The 17,693-nt window shown below is 36.9% G+C and overlaps 1 protein-coding gene across 1 annotated transcript in view; it reads right to left on the minus strand.

The window, feature by feature from the left end:
- SEMA6D (semaphorin 6D) overlaps positions 1–17,693 on the minus strand; it is a 204,993-nt gene that overhangs the window by 121,608 nt on the left and 65,692 nt on the right. Inside the window, exon 2 of the mRNA XM_079317685.1 lies at positions 6,571–6,651. The gene's annotated coding sequence lies outside the window, so the exon portion shown is untranslated. The remainder of the gene's footprint in view (positions 1–6,570; positions 6,652–17,693) is intronic.

A 17,693-nucleotide genomic window follows, 5' to 3' on the forward strand; every position in this document is an offset into this window, starting at 1 on the left:
GGAGAGACATCAAGCTAACATTACATGAAGTCATAATCCTCCATTGAGACACTGCACAATGACATTGTTAACATTAGTATGCAATATTTATTATAAATAAAAGAGGCTATTGAGGCTTTCAACCCATAATCAGCTCTGTGTGGATGACTTCACTGTAGGAACACAGTGGAGTTATAATGAGGATAAAAGATTTATTTATACCTAAACATGTTCTCATTAGTAATTCTGCACTAGCATGTAACAGATACAATTGAAGGACTAGTAGGGTTTTTGTGGGTTTTTTTTTGTTCGTTTCTTTGGGGTTTTTTGTTTGTTTGTTTTAAATTACTACTTACTGTTTGCATTTTGACTATGAACATTTATTAAGAAAGAAAATAAAGAAACTGATTCATGAGTTGATTGTACTGTGTACTATTAATTCTCATGAATGAAGAGTGATTCCATTTTTACAGAATGCAGTATCATCCCATCACTCCATGACATGGAAATCCAATGAGCCATTAGCTCAGACCTTGGTAAAGAGGGAGAATTGTTTCTGCAGTGATACTACCTGCCCATGTAACACATAGTCACAAAGCACCAGTGTCATGTAAAATGTTTACTGACCTGACTTTATATTATACTCTTTTCCAAATACCCTATTTTATATTTCTTTTACCAGGAAAGCACTATTCCTCACTCCCTGGAAGGCACCCAAACAGTTGCCTGCAGACCCTTCCAAGATCTCTCATGGAGTTTGGGCTGTCATCTCACAGCCTACTTGGAGGAAATGGAACTCAGCTTAATGCCAAATCCTCTGCACTACCTCACTTTATCTTACTACAAATCTCTCCCTCCTCCCTGGGGCTTGGGTTTACTTTCAGACTACAGTTTCACATTTAACTTTGCCAGGTGAAACCTAGAAAAAATAAGGCAATGGTTCAAATATATGTGCATACTTCAATGGTTTGAAAACCATTGATTTTCTTCAAAACCAAATCTTTTCTGAATGATCTAATTTGTCACCTTTAATTACATTTTGATATTCTCAAACGGTTCTATTGGTAAAATCTCTATTGGTAAAATCTTTTAAGATATTTGGGGATATTTCACTACTTACAAGAAGTGTCAGTATGTTTATATATAATTTGGTGAACATTCTCTGTCTAATGAGAACCTACACCATAACCACTACTTAACAGAATCACCAGGAATAAACATTAAAGTAATGCATTATTTTTTATCTTGGAAGAATGAAGTTCATTAGGTATTAATTTCTCATCTTGGGAAATACACTGACATGGTTCATCTCTTTCTAAAACTGTGTTTAGGTTGATTATATGTAAGCTAACTGATAAGAAAATCTTATTCATATTGAAAAACAATTTAATTTAGAACCACTCAGCTCAGGAGGGAAAGTTCTTAACAGCAATTACTGAGAGATCTTAAGAATTCTACTCCACCTTCACTTGTAGATAAAAAACCATTTACTTTTTCTGTTAATTTCAGCTGTTCATTTTCAGCAATGAAATATCAAACTTCTTTCTCTTGAAAAAGATCAACTCCTTGAGAAATACTCTTTTCTTAGTATTCTGTGCTCTTAGTCTTCCCCTTTTATTCAGTCTTTGTTTGCATAAAATTTTATTCATTTTACTGAAAGTGGGATTTTAAAAAATAGAAGAGCTGGAATTTTGAAAACCAAGATGTTATTCCTAGCCAGATCTGCTTAAAGGAAGTAGCTGCAAAAACTTAACACAGCTGCCATAAGTTTCCTTCTTTTCAAATGCTCTTTCTGTCACCATTCTTCCAAACCCACAAGCTCCATTTAAACAGACACAATGCTGAGAGGAAGCAAGTTCCAGTTACCATGTAATGGAACAAAAAATATAGATTGTCTGACTTTCATATAATAAATACAGTGTCCTGTTTAGATCTTACTACCATAGGGGTTTTGCCTCAATAGTGACAAAGAAGTTGAAGTGAACAGAAAGATGAGTTTCACGATTTAGATGAAATTCTTCCCATTAAAAAAAATAAATATTTGTATATATGTAATATTACACAAGTGCCCAGTGTAGAATTTCAGACTATTGATTTGGGATACAGATTATGAGCTTCAGCACATTAAGTGACATTTTAAAAAAGTATTTCCAAATTTGTAATTTCAATTATTTTGTGTTAATGATGCACAATACAACCAGGCTTAGAAGGTCCCTACTACCTCTGCTTAAAGTCTTAACTCTCTAATCTCCAAGGGCCCAGGCCAGGTCCTACTAAGTGCAGTGGAAACATTCGCCCTGACTTCACCAGAAACCAGATCCACAAACATCTTAAATTCACTTATTGAACTAATATTATTTTCTTCTGATTCATGCATTTTTCAGGCATAAAAATAACCCAGTTTTGTTTCTTTAATAGGTTTTTCACAGTAATCTGGGTGGCTGATGCATCTGCAATCTGACAGAACAGATATCTCTTTCTGCAGAGAGTGTATATAAGTTTCCCCATCTATCTCAGAAAAAGTCTTACAAAGCTATTCAGAACTCAGCACACGTTCTTTCTTCTTCACAACTCATTTTCCTTTTTTTTTTTTTTTTTTTTTTTTTGTGTGACAACCTAGGCAATAATTCACAGCTCACTGGGTCTCCTAAATAACCCCCTTTATATTTACATGGTAGGCATTCCCCCCATTACCCTGCGGGATCCAGCTGTATTGGCAGGCAGTCATTAGGAATTCTTGAGACCATGGAGGTTTAACATCCCCTTCTCTAGTGTCTTTGAAAACACCCTGGATGCTTACAATCTCAGCAAATATACAGAAAAATCTCCACAATTTAACAATAACATAAAATGTGTCATTTTGTAATTTCTAAGTGGCTCCTTCTTTGGGTCCCATCCAGATTTACACATGAAGCCTTTTAAGCTCAGAAGTATTTCACCCAATGGAGGATTGCTATGTTCTTTCTTTTGCTAGAAAAATGAGAAAATCACACCTCCTACTGATGAATGGAGAAAAGTCCTTTTAGGAAACACAGATGAATTAATATAAAGGTAGTAAAATACATTATGAGAAAGATGCTGAAATCTAACACTCACAGAGGTGAGATTTTCACTAGGTCATTCTTTCACCAGAAAGATATGATCTGAGCACAAAAGAAGAGCCAGATTTCCAGGGTTTATGGTCTTGCTCTGCCTGAGAAGTTCCCTTCAGCTGCCTTCCCCCAGTGCCTATGGAAAATCATTCCAGACACAGCTGTACAGAGTGGCCACTGACATCTGCCAGCTGGTCACTCCCTGCTTCCCTTCCCCAACACACGGACCACAGCAATAACAACACCTCCTCAAATCCTTCACTCAGAGCCAAGTACTATTCTGGAGGCTTGGAGGAATATGAAAGGAGAAACTAGAGAAGTTGATTCACATTAGCATTGCTGCTGCTTGGTTCTGGGAACTCCCCTTGTTCTGAAGAAATCTCCAAACAAATCTGGAGTAGCACATTGCCAATCACACCCCCAGCAGTTTGCATCCCATGAGCCTTGAACTGGCACAAATGTTCAAAATTGGATTTATTGACTTCACAGTTAAATATTTCAAAATAATATATCAAGAGACTTACACCAGAAAAACTCTCAAGGAAAGTGATTTCATTTTGAAGGAAAAAAAAAAAAAAAGAATACAACCACCCTGTTTTTTACAATTGGACTATTCTCTTTTTAGTATCATCTGAAAGTTTAACTGGGGTATCTGTTTCTTTGATGAGAAGCAGAGCCTTCATGATACAATGCCTTGTATGTGTCACATACACAGTTATTAGATATGTCCAGATTTAAGGAGTGGATTCTGGGTAATTCTTAAAATTAGAGCCATTCACACTGATCCAAAAGCCATGACAGAATATCAAAAGTATGCAGTGACAGTTAAATCTGCAATTCCTTTGCTCTTGTTAGTGAAATGAGTAAATCTTAAAAAATTAGTAAATCTTAAACCTTTAAGACCAATAGGCACTTCAGTACATGTTTCCCACACTTACAAAGTCCAAATAATATGCTCCAAACAATTTACCACTACAGCTGTAATGAAAGAAGAGTCCAACCCCCAAATTGTTTGGAATTGCCTTTAATCAAAGTGAGTAGTTCTTATATTTTTTCTTATGGAATCCTGTAGCTTCTGAAGACTTCTCTTTCACTTTTAAAAGATATGTAAAATTCAATATCCCTTTATCATTTTAAATGCATTGGCAATGCTTTTTTAAAAGGTGATTATTTGTTTACAGTTCAAGTAATAAAATTAATACACTATTGAAAAAAGGCCTGGGTGCAGAGTGATATTTTTGGATGCTAATTGGTCATGTGTACCAGCCACTCAGGAAACACATGCTAAAAACACTCAAAAGTGTTTAGAAATGCCTCTCTAAGTCATAAATCTTTTACAGGTAAAATTATGTGAGAGAAGGAATAGAAAAATCACATTCAACATCTGGAGTCAGATGAGTTTACTGAAGTAAAATTGCAAAATTAAATTTAGATGAACTTAATTAAAAAAGGGATCCAATTTAATATGGACATTCATCAACTTCTCATTGAAAATCTTTCTTGCCTCAAGAAAATATAATAAAGTATGAACACAAAACCCATATAAAGGCTGAAATGAAGTGTGAAGGGATGGTCAAATAAAGGCAGGAAGAAGGAGCACTCTCTCTTTTCCTCATTTAACAGATGTCCATATACACACTTTCCTTTAATTGCACAGAATATTGAACTATTTTTAAACTCCATAACAGTTCAACAAGTGAGCTGGTCATCTGTGTGCCCTGAAGGTCATTGCTCCTTCTGAAACATATGCTGTGTATTTACTGATAACATGAACATGGAAGTTCCTCCTTTTCTCTCCCTGTGTGTCTTTCTAGTCCACCAATTTTTTCTCCTAGATCCTAAAGGACTTTATCTAACCCAGTTATAGTTTGTAGTGCTTAAATGTCCATTACCTGAGTGGCTCTTGCTGAGGTGAATGGGAGTTTTGTCATAGGATTGGGCCTCAGATGACTTATAATGGATTTTCATTTGCCTCAGCTAAGAGACAACAAATGCAGCTCTCTTATTCTCCTTTGCTAGGTCATTACTGCCTTGCTTTTTTTTCAGGGAAAAAAGATCTAATAGTTTAGTCCAGTCACTTCTGGCTTTCATGAATTCTGTCTGTCAGAACAGCATTGACTTTCAGCTCTATAAGTCAAAGTGCTTATACATTTAGTAATGTCAAAAAAGAATTTGAAAAGTTAAGAATAGTGTTGTTAGGATCATATTATTTCCTTACAAAACTGCCTTGATAATTTGTTGTTCTGCACACTGGTTATGTGATCAAGTAACATGATATGAATGCTGTATTCTTTTATTTCTAATAAAGAACATTGCTAGAACAGTATGCTCTGAGGGAGATACTGTCCTTTATTAGAATCACATACCCACATTATAAAAGTCACCCAGCAATAATGAATTGTAATCTGTCTTGAGAATTCATGATAACATAGCACCATGCTCATTTTTTGTATGAATAGAGCATGACTGAATAGGAATGCTATTGTTGTTGAATTCATCTTTAAACTGAAGCAGTAATTTTATTGAAGTTTTTGGTTCATGATAATAAATTGCTAGAGGAATGTTTCCATGTCAGAAGAGTTCTTGCTTTTGCAGTGTAATCTAATTCAAAAAATATATACTTCAATAGCCTGTAACTGTAAGGACTTGGAAGTGATGGCACTTGACATCTGTATTCCAGTGATGAGTCCAAGGGCTGCTGTGTGCAGGAGAGTCACCCAGAGTGGGGTGACTTCCCAAGCCTCCTACCTCCCCAGGGCCCAAAACACTCATTTTGACCAACAATATCATCACAAATAATATAAAATTAGGCCTTTCTTCCTGAAAAAGATGAGCACCTAGGCACCAACACGAGTCCCAGTTAAAGAACTACTCTGCTCCACCCAGCTACCACACAGAAGGTCTGTTCAAATGATACAGAAGGACAGCAGGATTCAGCTATCTTCTCTTCCCTCGCTTTCACAAAAATTGGGAAATTATCTCTGCAGCAGGACTTCTGTGCATCAAGATGCATAGATTATGTCTCCCTACAAATTTCTCCACAGCAGTATTTGAAAATCTGACTCAAGGTTTGATGAATCAGGCTAATTACAACAGAGAGAGTATTAGAAAAGTAGTTTGCAGTTTTACAACTTATTGCTTTGTTTTCAGCAAGAAGAAGCCACTGGATTTCCTTTTTGTGCATTTTACTTTCACTTTGGAGTCTGCCCAATGGTTACATTCTCTGAAATGCACAATGTCAAACCTTCTGAGAGCAGTTACATTAGTAGAGAGGACAATAAAAAAGCCCTTTTGATTTTAGTCTGACGAAAATTGCTCAGAACTTGTGTTCTGAGCTGCTGAGCTCCATCTCTCATAGATCAATATATGTTCTTATTATCTCTCTATCATTGTATTGGTCAAGGGGAAGTGCTTAATTTTTCACACAGATTCAATTTTAGTGTAACATAACAGACACTAATATTCTAACATGATTTACTATGGCATCTTTAGAACTTACCACTGAGACAGAATGTGAAGATCCTTAAATTGCTGGCATCAGTGTTCCTGCAAACTCTGGCACAATTTCAGATGGGCTATCCTGCCAAAAGTCAGAGGAAAATATTCATCAGACAGATGATTATTTTTAATCACACTTAGCCAGTACCCGTGAAAACCTTATTTTAGCAATGCCTACTGCAGGTTTAATGATAAGACCACTACAATAGCAACACACCTGCACATTGACTTTTCAAGTACCTGTGAACCTCAATACTGATTCTCAGAGGGTACTTTCTGCAGAAAAACTGTCCTTTCATGAAAGCAATCCAACAGATTTTACCAGAAAAAAATAACAGTGTATTGCAGAATTAGTTTTAATAAACTTCAATAGAAGAACGCCTCCTGGAAAAAAGCAAGCAAACAAAAATGCACAAAATTGGCCAACCCTAAATTAACGAAGCGTACAACTCATACACAGTTCATTTTCCTTTCAGATCAAAGGGGTTTTGAAGTTCAAATAAATTTGCCTCCTAATAGTTTTAGTACAGGACTATCTCTCTTAACATCTGAAAAATAACATTCAGAGTTGGCGTTTAACAGCTTATTTGTATTGCACCACTTCAGGAACAAGAAAACTTGTAATTTCTACCATATGTGGAGGGTTTCTTTCATTAAATTACTTCTGTTTCTTGACAAAAAAATCGACTAAGAAAAAATCCAGAAAAAGGATTATTTAAAAAAATACATGTATAACATAATTATTTTTGCATAAATTTGCATATGTTTCTATAAATACAGATATGTACATGTATACATTTGTTTCATTAATGTTTCTATGATTATGTTATACACTGTTTAAATTACTTATCTTTAGGAGAACACAAAATCTATCTTGAAGTGAGAGCAAAGAAGAAATGGGATTAATGACAAGAAATACATAGGCAGGTGGAGCAGTGTTCTTGGGTCAGACCAGTTTTATGATCTTGCAGCACTCAAGCTGTCTCTACAATGACAGAGAAAATTCAAAACAATAAAAAAACCCGTAAAGAGTCATTATCAAGCCCTAGATGAATACAGAGGGTCTCCACATCTTTCTTCTTTGACTCAAGCTCCCAATGAAAATATTACCATTTTCACTATCTAACAACAAATTCCTTAGAGTGAGATTTTCAAAGACATGTAGGAAACTGGGTGTCTAATTCCCCCAGGCAGCTTTGAAAAGTGCATGATAAATATACTATAGAGCTCCTTATACATCAAACAATATCCCAGTGCACTTCACATTAATCTTTAATCTAGACACTTTAATCTTCAAATCTTCATCCAATAATCTTCAATGAAAGGTTCTTTCAGGGAGTTTACAGTATATTTAACACAATTTAAAAGCTAAAAGTGCATTGCACTAGCTTTTAATATCCAGAAAATGTTTTATAAATTAGATCAACCACAACCTGGTAAAGGTTTCTGTATTTTTAATATCTTTGGAGGGAGATTACAATGAAAGGGTGCTGGAGGGAATGACTTATCTGGTTAAGCACCCCAGAAGCATAGCTGCTGATCCCAGAGTTTATTCAGCATTTCACTTTTTCCAAGGTAAGGACTTGCATCTCTTTGTAGGTATGAAAACAGCACGTTACAGTACATACTGCTCTGTTTTGGCAGCTCTCTGTATGCACATCTGGACATGGACAAAGTTTCCATATCCGCATTTGTGCCAAAAATATTAACTGCTAGAATAGTGTGCCAGGCCCATTCTGCAGGGGTACAGCCAAGACTTCAACTGCTCCTGGCCTTTAGTGCTCCCTTCACTGCTCTTTGCCACAGCCCCTCTGAGACTCCATGGCACCAGCCCTCCCTAAATGCACGGTGGAAACTCCTCAGAATTTGTACAGCAGACTGAGGACAAAAGGCAATAGGTCAGTATGAAGTAAGAGGGGAAAAGAGATAATAGCCATTATGACAAGCAGGATTTTCTGTGGGGAACCTGGTAAAGGCACATTTTGAGGAGGAATTTGGAGACCCAGCTTTGCAGAAGCATCTGAAGTGTTCCAGAGGAAGCACAAAGGTGATGCCTTGAAAACAAGAGTTGAGGGGGAAATCGACACAGAGTGGAGAAAGGACAAACGAGCTGCTGAAAAAAAGGGAGAGTCGCCTGAGAACAATGGATAGTAAACAATACAGACAAAAAACAAAAAAAGAAACTGAGAAAATGACTTTTCTAACATCATTATTTGAGTTGTGTAAGGTTTTTTTTCTTTGGCTTCCCTGTAACCTCCACAACTGGAGATGTGAGAAGGCAAATTCACCAAGGAGCACATGGAGGAGAGAGTAGTGCTATGGAAGCCAAAAGAGGAGAGCATTGCAGTATGATTATTGAAGTTAAAAAAGCTGATTGACTCACAGGGTCAAAGGTGGAGTACCCACTCTGATTAGACTGGAGAAAGTACAGACTAGTTTGAGCAGTTCCCATTGACTACAAAGAGTGGGAATTAGGTGTAAATGATTGTACTGTGTTCCATCTTTCAGGGATGAGAGCCTCAGAACAACAGGTTGGTAAACAATGGGATATCTTGAATAAATGAAAGGTTAAGGCAAGCTTGAAAATTGGGAAAAAAAAAAAAAAAAAAAAAAAAAAAAGAGAAAGAAAAGACTGATAGATTGAAGGGAAAAGGGGATCAGATGGGGAAATGCATAAAGAGGGTGAACAGAGGACAGCAGTTGGCAAACATTATAACTTGTGACAGGCTAGAGGATTGTTTCAGAAACAGAGCAGCCAGTGATGGGAGCACTTATGAAGATCATTTGTTTATCAGTTCTCACTGGGAAAAAATTGTCAAGATCCTTCTCAGAAAATGTGGTGGGAGAAGAGGCTTTGAGGAATGAGTCAAAGGTGCTGAAGAGGAGATTAGGGCTGTGGTGAAGATTCAATTACAGTAGGTAGATAACTCATAGAATTGAGAAAAAAGAGTGTCTGTGCCATGGAGGGGGTCAGCTTGGTTTCTCTGCTGGCAATATCTATAGGAAATATCTATAGGAACAGTGGTCTTGGTGGCTTTGGGAGATTCAGAGAGAAAGCAGAAGCTGAACTCAATCAATTCAAGAACATCACTTGCTTTTGTGCAAGGAGACCAAGGGAGGAGAGACAATAAGTTGCTGGTTGTGTTCCACCCTTGCTAGACCAAGTCATAAGTAGATCTTTATTTAACACTCTCATGTGTCTGTCACAGGTGAATAGAACTTGACAAGTGGATGAATTTACTATATCATGAAGTTCCAGCACTTCAAAAATGATTGCAGATCAACAAAAGGTCTCTGAATACTTGGTTTATATTCAGACATGAAACCTGAACTGGCTGAAAGATATGGACATATTTGTTCCACTATGCTTTTTATCTCAGAAAAATACCATGATTTGTACTTTGAGGAAAAACATATGAAATATTTCATATTTATGGGATATATTTCAGTGTGAGGACATGAAGAATTGGTGATTCAGGCTTAAATTTCCATTATTTTCATGGTCAAGCCCACTATAAGGCTAGAAAGATGCATATCACATTTCTGGCAATCCAGATGCTTTTCAGCACAGAGTTTTGAGCAGAGGCAGCAGCAAGGCCCTCAAAATATTGTCAAAGAAATGGCTGTTACAATTTCTGAGAAAGCTGATGCTATGATTTCTACAAGGTAAATTTATAGTCCTGAGAAGCAAAGAGAACTTGAGAATAATTGTGGTACTAATGGTCCAGAAAGCTTAGTGAAAGTAAACTACCTTAAGACATTGAGAATAGATTTTTTTTTTTTTTTTGTTTAATGAAGGTATTTTTATATTAAGGATTCAAATGAAATTTTACACTGTTTTGACAGTGTAAGGAGTGACAGTGAGAAAAATGGTCAAAAAATTTTAGTGAAAAAGCTTTAAGAAAGACATCCTCAAGTGACATCCAAATGCACATTTAGAGGGAAACAATCAGCTGAGAGGACATAATTGATTCCCTTAACATGAAATTTATATTGCAAATCACAAGGATCTGTGCTGGTAGTCATGACTCCACAGATGGTATCCAGTACAACAAAGAGAGAGGTCTCAGCAAGAGGAACATTATTCTCAAGCAAACATTGACACTTTCAAAACTTTAGAGATAAGAAAGAGAAACTAGTGCTTGCACTGGTAATGCCCTAAAAAATTCTGCAGGAACCCAATGCTTAATTTAGCACCTTAACTTGACTGAATAGATTATCATAAAATACTCATTAATTTACACATCATTAGTCTGTGCAAATTATTTTCATGACACAAAAAAGAAGAAGAAATCCAGTAACACCAAATATAATAATTAAGAATGAGATTTCTCACCATTTTCACTCTCCTTCAGGATTCTACTCTTTATCTATTTCTATGCAAATGCATTGAATTTAACATATTTTTCCAAAACAGTAATATTAATTTTTTATTTCTTTAGATGTAAATGCATACATCAAAAAACTGCACCTATCCACCTTGAATTGATGTTCGTGCTTCAGTAAGAGGAAATGCAGCAGAGTGTAGCAACATCTGCTAGTACATCTAACAGTGGAATGAAACACTAGAAAACCACTACTGGTGTTATTTCCTCAAAATAATGTAAATCCAATATCAAATTGGTTACGTAACTCAGCCATCACAAGGTTTCATACAGTATAGAAAAGCTGCATTTTAATGTTTTATGAGGGAAGGAGAGGAGGTGTGAGGAGATGTGAGTTCTGTTTAACACTAAACTACTTTTAATGCTGTGAAATATGTGGAAGCAAGGTTAATTGAAAACCTGAAGTAATATAAAAATAGGCTCAGACTTTAACAGAAATACATATGGTATATAAAGCTCCAGTGAGCCCAAGTGGATAAGTTAACATTTTCAATGCACATTAGTTGGTGAAACGAAGTAGAAGCAGATAATAAGTATTACTAAACTGAAATATTCTGAGGGTCTGGAAGAGTGATAAAAAAACCCATGGAAACATTTAATAGATAAGTTTTCCTTCCCACCCAGAGAGTACTGGGTCCTCCGTTTCCCTTGAGTTACTGGCTGTGGTTATCACTGCCCCAAGGAAAAGGGGGTGCCTTTCAGAGACAGACTTTAAGCAAGAATATCTGGGCTCCCCCATAAAGACACAAGCATGGGTGAGGTACAGGGTTTCACACAGCAGCTCTTTCCTGCCTCAGCACTCCCACACCCTGCAGGAGAGAAGCCCAAGGCCACAGAACAGAGGCATGTGCAGGTCTGCCTCTGTCCTGCAAGGATGGTTCTTTCTCCTTGGGCATGCTTTTATTAGCCTGGAGTTATTAATGATCCCTGAGAAAGTGTAGGAGTCCCGGTCTGAATATGCAAATAGCACAATGTGCTCCATATAATTCTTAAAAACCATCTAATTATTATTAAAATCCATTTTATTATAAGCATATCTATCTCTCTATCTCCATAAAGACATATACGAATGTTTATTCATTGCCACATAAACTGATTCCTGCGTTTGGCTCACCTGCTGCTGACACATGTGGTAAATGCCCATGTTCTCTGTCACTTTGTCTCAGACAGCATCAAGCAGCTGACACCCAGGCCAGCCCACCTGAACCTACTGGAAATTGTATTCTCTTCCAGTCAAATATTAGAAAATGTAACTGGCCCCAGCTCTACAAAAACCTGCCCTAATATACAGTGTTACAGTGTTATTGCCACCTAGCCTCTGTTCCAAAAGGATGCAATCTTCACACCCTCTCACTTCCAAATGCATGAATTTAATGTGGCTCTCAGGTCAATTAGTCAGAATGATGGAAAAACACTAAAATACTAAGGCAGAGAAACCTCTTTACAAAGGGAAATTACTTGAAAGGTATTTTTATCAAGAAGCACACCCCTCCTCCCCAAATAATGACATATAACAGATTAATTAATTATTATTATTTTCTTATTTTGAAAATGTGATACACTACAATTTATCATTCAAAATAATAGCTAATTGAAATTTTTTACACCTGATTTAAGATGTGTTTATGTTATGGCAATATCATGCTTTCCCATCTTTGAGACTAATAGACAGCAACATCACTCCCACATTTGAAGACCATGCCTTAAGCACAATAATATATTAAAGTCTGAATGCTCATGAGGATGTAAGTGAAAAGCAATGCTTGTATTTCATTAGCTGCACCCCAACCAACACTTAATTGCATGTGTAGAACATACTCATTTAAAAGCTACTGCATGTGTGACATAGCTTTGAAAACTCTGGCTTAAATTAGCAACAATTTTTTGTACTTCCATTTTTTTGCCACTGATTTACAAAGTACTATCAAACCCCTTTGATCTCATAGTTTAATAGCAGCATGTTTTGCTGTTAACAGGATCTGAAATATATACTCAGGCAAGGATTCAGCACCTTCTAAGCCCTATTTTGTGAACTAGAATACTTCTAAACACACCCATTTCTCCCTCTTTACAAGGCAGCCAGCTCACATAACCAGATGTTGCTAATCACATTGAATTATAACTCAGAACTTACTAGGCTAACAACTAGAGAAGTAACACCCACCATCAAAGCAGAAAATTTAAACTTATTTTTATCTAGTGATTTGCTACAAAAGGATGTATTACCAGGTACACTACACCACTTGGTGTTGCAGACCTGCCTGTAGCTCATATTTGAAGCAGCCTTTTGCTTTTTTAAAACATTAGCCCAAACCAATGAAGTCAATGGAGAAGGGTATTTGCCCCAGGAAGGACATGCCCACATCTCCATGTACCTTCCACAGAAATGCTCAGTCCCACAGCCTCAGCACAGCAGTTCTTTGCTATAGGCCCATATTTTTTATCCAAATCTATCTTTCCAGACCTGGCTCTAGACATAAAGACTTGTGTCTTTGGCACAAAGACATAATGGTGTAAGTATTTAACACATCACTTTCTTTCTTAATAAAGTTAAACCCATACAGCTTGAAACAGTACGTCAAAAACCACTTATTTTTCATCTTACATCTGCATAAATAGTTACATCAAAGGCATATTTAGGTACTTTGTCCATTTCAGAAGATTCCCTTTGAAAATGCATTTGAATGAACGTTACCCTTTTCTACAGAGATTTAGCTAAACATTTTTGTTACAGCAATTCTGTTTAGCGTGGTAATTCAATCAGTATCCCAGGAGGCTCATCCTTCACAAGATGCCTTCCTGCAGCTCTACCTGCAAAGTTATATTATGGCAGTCTTCATAGATAACAAAGTACAGAAACTGTAATGCATACAGCAGCACAATTGTCTGTCAGAGGCTGTCTAAAAAACCCCCAAAACCACAAGCAAAAGTCCCCCCTCTCAATTTTCCACAGAAATATTCCTGCTATGGAAGTGCTTCATTTCAGGAACCAGTGGGCATAAGGTGTATTGCAATCACTTAAAACAAATAGTGAGGAGAGTCCATGAACAATTTCTATTTCCTGGACAAAGCAAAGAGCATTACTGCTTTCCAGAGGAAAGGTGAAACAGTAGTGATCAAGCTGTGAACTGAATAAATATAAAGACTATGAAGTGATTTACTATTCCTACTGCAGCCAGCCAGCAACAAAGTCAATCTCTTTGGCTGAGGCAGTGATTAGTGAGTGCAGTTGACCTGTGATACCCACTGCTTTTAATCCAATGGTTTGCACATTACGTTACAGGCTGAACTTGCAGAACAATATTTATTCCTTTTGAAGTATTTTCTTTTTTTTTTTCAAAGATCTTATTTTCATGGAGTGCTTAAGGAAAGGACTATGTACAGTTAAATAATAATTGGAAATAATTACCAGCAAAATCATAATATGGGTTAGTATAATTTGCATACACATGTGATTACATACATTTGGCACTGATAAAGAACAATGAGTCTAAATTAGAGTCTTGCTAAAGTGGACTTGTAAACAGTCCACATTTTTTTTTCCCATATCCTGGAAATAATTTGGATAATAGACATCTATTCTTTTTAATAGCCAGGCATTTATTTCCATTTTGCAGCTATCACATGAAGCTCTTTTTATGCTCTTTTTACAGTCCAGCTCTTCTGTTTAAAGATAACTGACAGGTTTTAGAGGAAGTTGGAATCTACAGGCTTCAGGTTTACTATCACATCAGTTCAGTTCTGGGGCTGATTATCATCATTATGTTACACCTTGTAATGTCCCATGTGTGACAGGTGCCTTCTGAGCACCATTAAAGGTACCATCTCTTAGATTAACTCTGTCAGGAAGAGATAAAAAAAGCAACAGATAGATGCTGGAAAGGCAGGAGAAAAAGGGGCACATGCCATCATTAGATTAGCAGTGGTATTTCCCCTAGTAAGAAAACTTTAACAGTAGTGATATTGTATTTTTTCATGTCTAGTTTCTATAATTGTTTTTCCCATGTACCAATACGAAGATACATTTACACTGCCAAATAACATCACACCAGGTTTTGAGTGAGAGTCAAGTGTCTTTAATAAATCCTTTATGAAAATGAGCCATTGGAGGAGTCTGAGATATCTCACAATTTCCTGCTCACAGGACACCTGAGCTCTTCACCATTTTTGCAGATGAATGAAGGCACTGCAGTGTGGTCCAAACTCTATCAGGAGAAGCTCATGCTGGAAACAAGGGCCCAAAACTTCAGCATACATGGTTAACCTGTCATCCAAATCATCTCAGTATGAAGATGCTACACTGAAATCATTAATAAAATTTTCGGTCTCTTAAATCCTTATTCACAGCAGGCAGTCAAATATAATTTTTAGTTCAACAATTTCAAACATGTTTGTGCATTGTTGTGGCTTCAAGAGTCCTGAAAGCTATTTACTTATGCAAATCTTGAGATTTACTACACAAAGAAACAGATGCATGTGACATTTGCAAGGCAGTGAAAACGAAGTGTCACATGTTGGACTGGGAAACAAAGCTTGGGAGAAAAAGAAAGGTGTGCCCCATTTCACCCAGCCCTCATCCCTGAAGGGCTGAAGGACAAACTGAAAAGGAAATCTTGGCAGCCACTGCAACTCATAAAATGAGAGCAGCAGTATGGTTCTGAACAAACTTCACAACTATATTTGTCATCAAACTACTTTCTGCACAGGGGCACTCCCACAGATATTAAAGTATTAGATTTTTTTTTCCCTTTAAGATGAGGACTCAATAAACTGTAAAGAAACCCTAACTTATCAAAAATCACAGAAGAGAACAAGAGAAATGTTTTGAAGACTGGAGAGAAGGGTTTTAGGCCTCCACTATTCCAAGAGCTTTATCTGTTCACTGCATGCAAAAGAAGACTGGTGACCATAACTGAGGTAATACTTATTACAAAGAGGTTCTTTAATACCAAGAAGAAAGGGATAATAAGATCTAGTTGCTAGAAGCTGAAACAAAGGGAATTAGAGTTACAAATGCAACTCTCTTTTTCTTAAATTAACCATTAGACACTCTAAGGAGGAGTGGTGCATTCACCAGAAAATTGGATTGGGTATGGCTTAGCAACTTGTTTCAGTTAAAGAAACCTATTAAAACTCATGTTGCTGTAACCAAGTGGAATGCCATGATTTATGATATACAAGGAGATCTGATCTAGCCTTTAATGAAACTGGTGCAAGCTGTAGGCTATGGATGCCATGGGTCTGAGGATTTTGCCTTTACTACATGACAAGTGCACGTGAACCTGTTAATGCTGCAACTGCTATTGCCTGGTACATTTTCCACATACATTTAATAAAAACATCTGTGCAGGAAATGCTTCCCAAAGGACATACTCAGACTTGTTTCAGGGGGCATCAGCTCTTACTCAGGCCTTGAGCATTAATATATATGATTCCATTATCCTTTCTCATTAGGTAGTACTAGAAGCTCTCTTTGCTAATGCAAATAATACATGGCAGATGGGACAACCCTATCAGGTCCTTTTGGGAGGAGAGAAGCTCTTTCCTGATTAGTTTAAGTATCCTTTGAGAGACATTAGTAATCTAATTCAACCATTTTAAATAGAGGAACAGGAAAAGGCTTGCATTACTGAAATAAAAGGTATTTCTAGCACCTACTAACTTCCAACATCATGTATCTTACCACTTCACTTCTTTTTTGAAAATTAACCTTATTTAAAAAGAATGACATATTAAAATGTAGGTGATATTTTCTGCCCAACAATTTCACTAAAATAAGTAAAGACATACTTAATAGATCAGCTTTTTTATATGACTCAAAGTTCTATACTGAAAATTTTAATCAAGTTTCTCTAACAAAAACAAAATTAAGACGTTTGAGATGCATGCCTGAATGGCACATGTAAGTATTTCTGCAATATTTCTCTCTAATCCTTACAATTTTTCCATGCAAATCAACAGGAAGCATAGGCAGACCCCTTACATGGATCAAAATTAATATTTAATATCTACAACACAGAAGCTCTAATACTGATGTGAAATTGGGGCCTAATTGAGGAAGATCTGCTGATCTAACTAGCTGTCCTATCCCTAGGGACCTGTTAGAAGCCTGTAAGTGACAACATCGTAATCATCTTCAAAATATGTATTAATTAGTTATGGGGATATGTTATTGAGTCATCAGGAAGTTGTATTTCATGTAAATAGAAACACTATTAACTACTTTCTAATGCAATAGCCATGCCCATAGGTAGTTGTTTTAATTTCTCCATTTCTAACCATGTCTCCTTCCTAGAAAAACTGTGTGGTCTGAAAAAATTCAAAGAAGTTTGGCATCATCTGTGAAGTTGCTATTCCTCCAGGGTTAAGTTCAGCTCTGTGAAGAAAGGTCTCAAATTCCACATGGTGTTGCACAAGGGTGAATTTCATCGTTGTGATTAAAGTCACCTCTGAGCTTCTGCATCGAGGTATTGCACTGGAGGGTGACAAATGCACTCAGTTGGACCAAGAAGGGAAGAGGGCTGGAGGAAACCGTTATCACATCTCACAGGCCTCCCTCAGCACCAATTCACAACGATGTGTTGTTAGTGCACCAAAGTGGGGCTTGTCAGATGCAAAAGCTTTTGCTTTTATCTCTGGGACTCCATTTCAAACCACGAGACAAAGGCGAGGTCTGCCTTTAACGCCTGTCTGATGTGCTGCTCCCACACACTCGGTGCTTCCAGCCCTCACAGAGCAG

Source organism: Erithacus rubecula (genome assembly GCF_903797595.1).
Source record: "Erithacus rubecula genome assembly, chromosome: 14".
Taxonomy (NCBI): Eukaryota; Metazoa; Chordata; class Aves; order Passeriformes; family Muscicapidae; genus Erithacus; species Erithacus rubecula.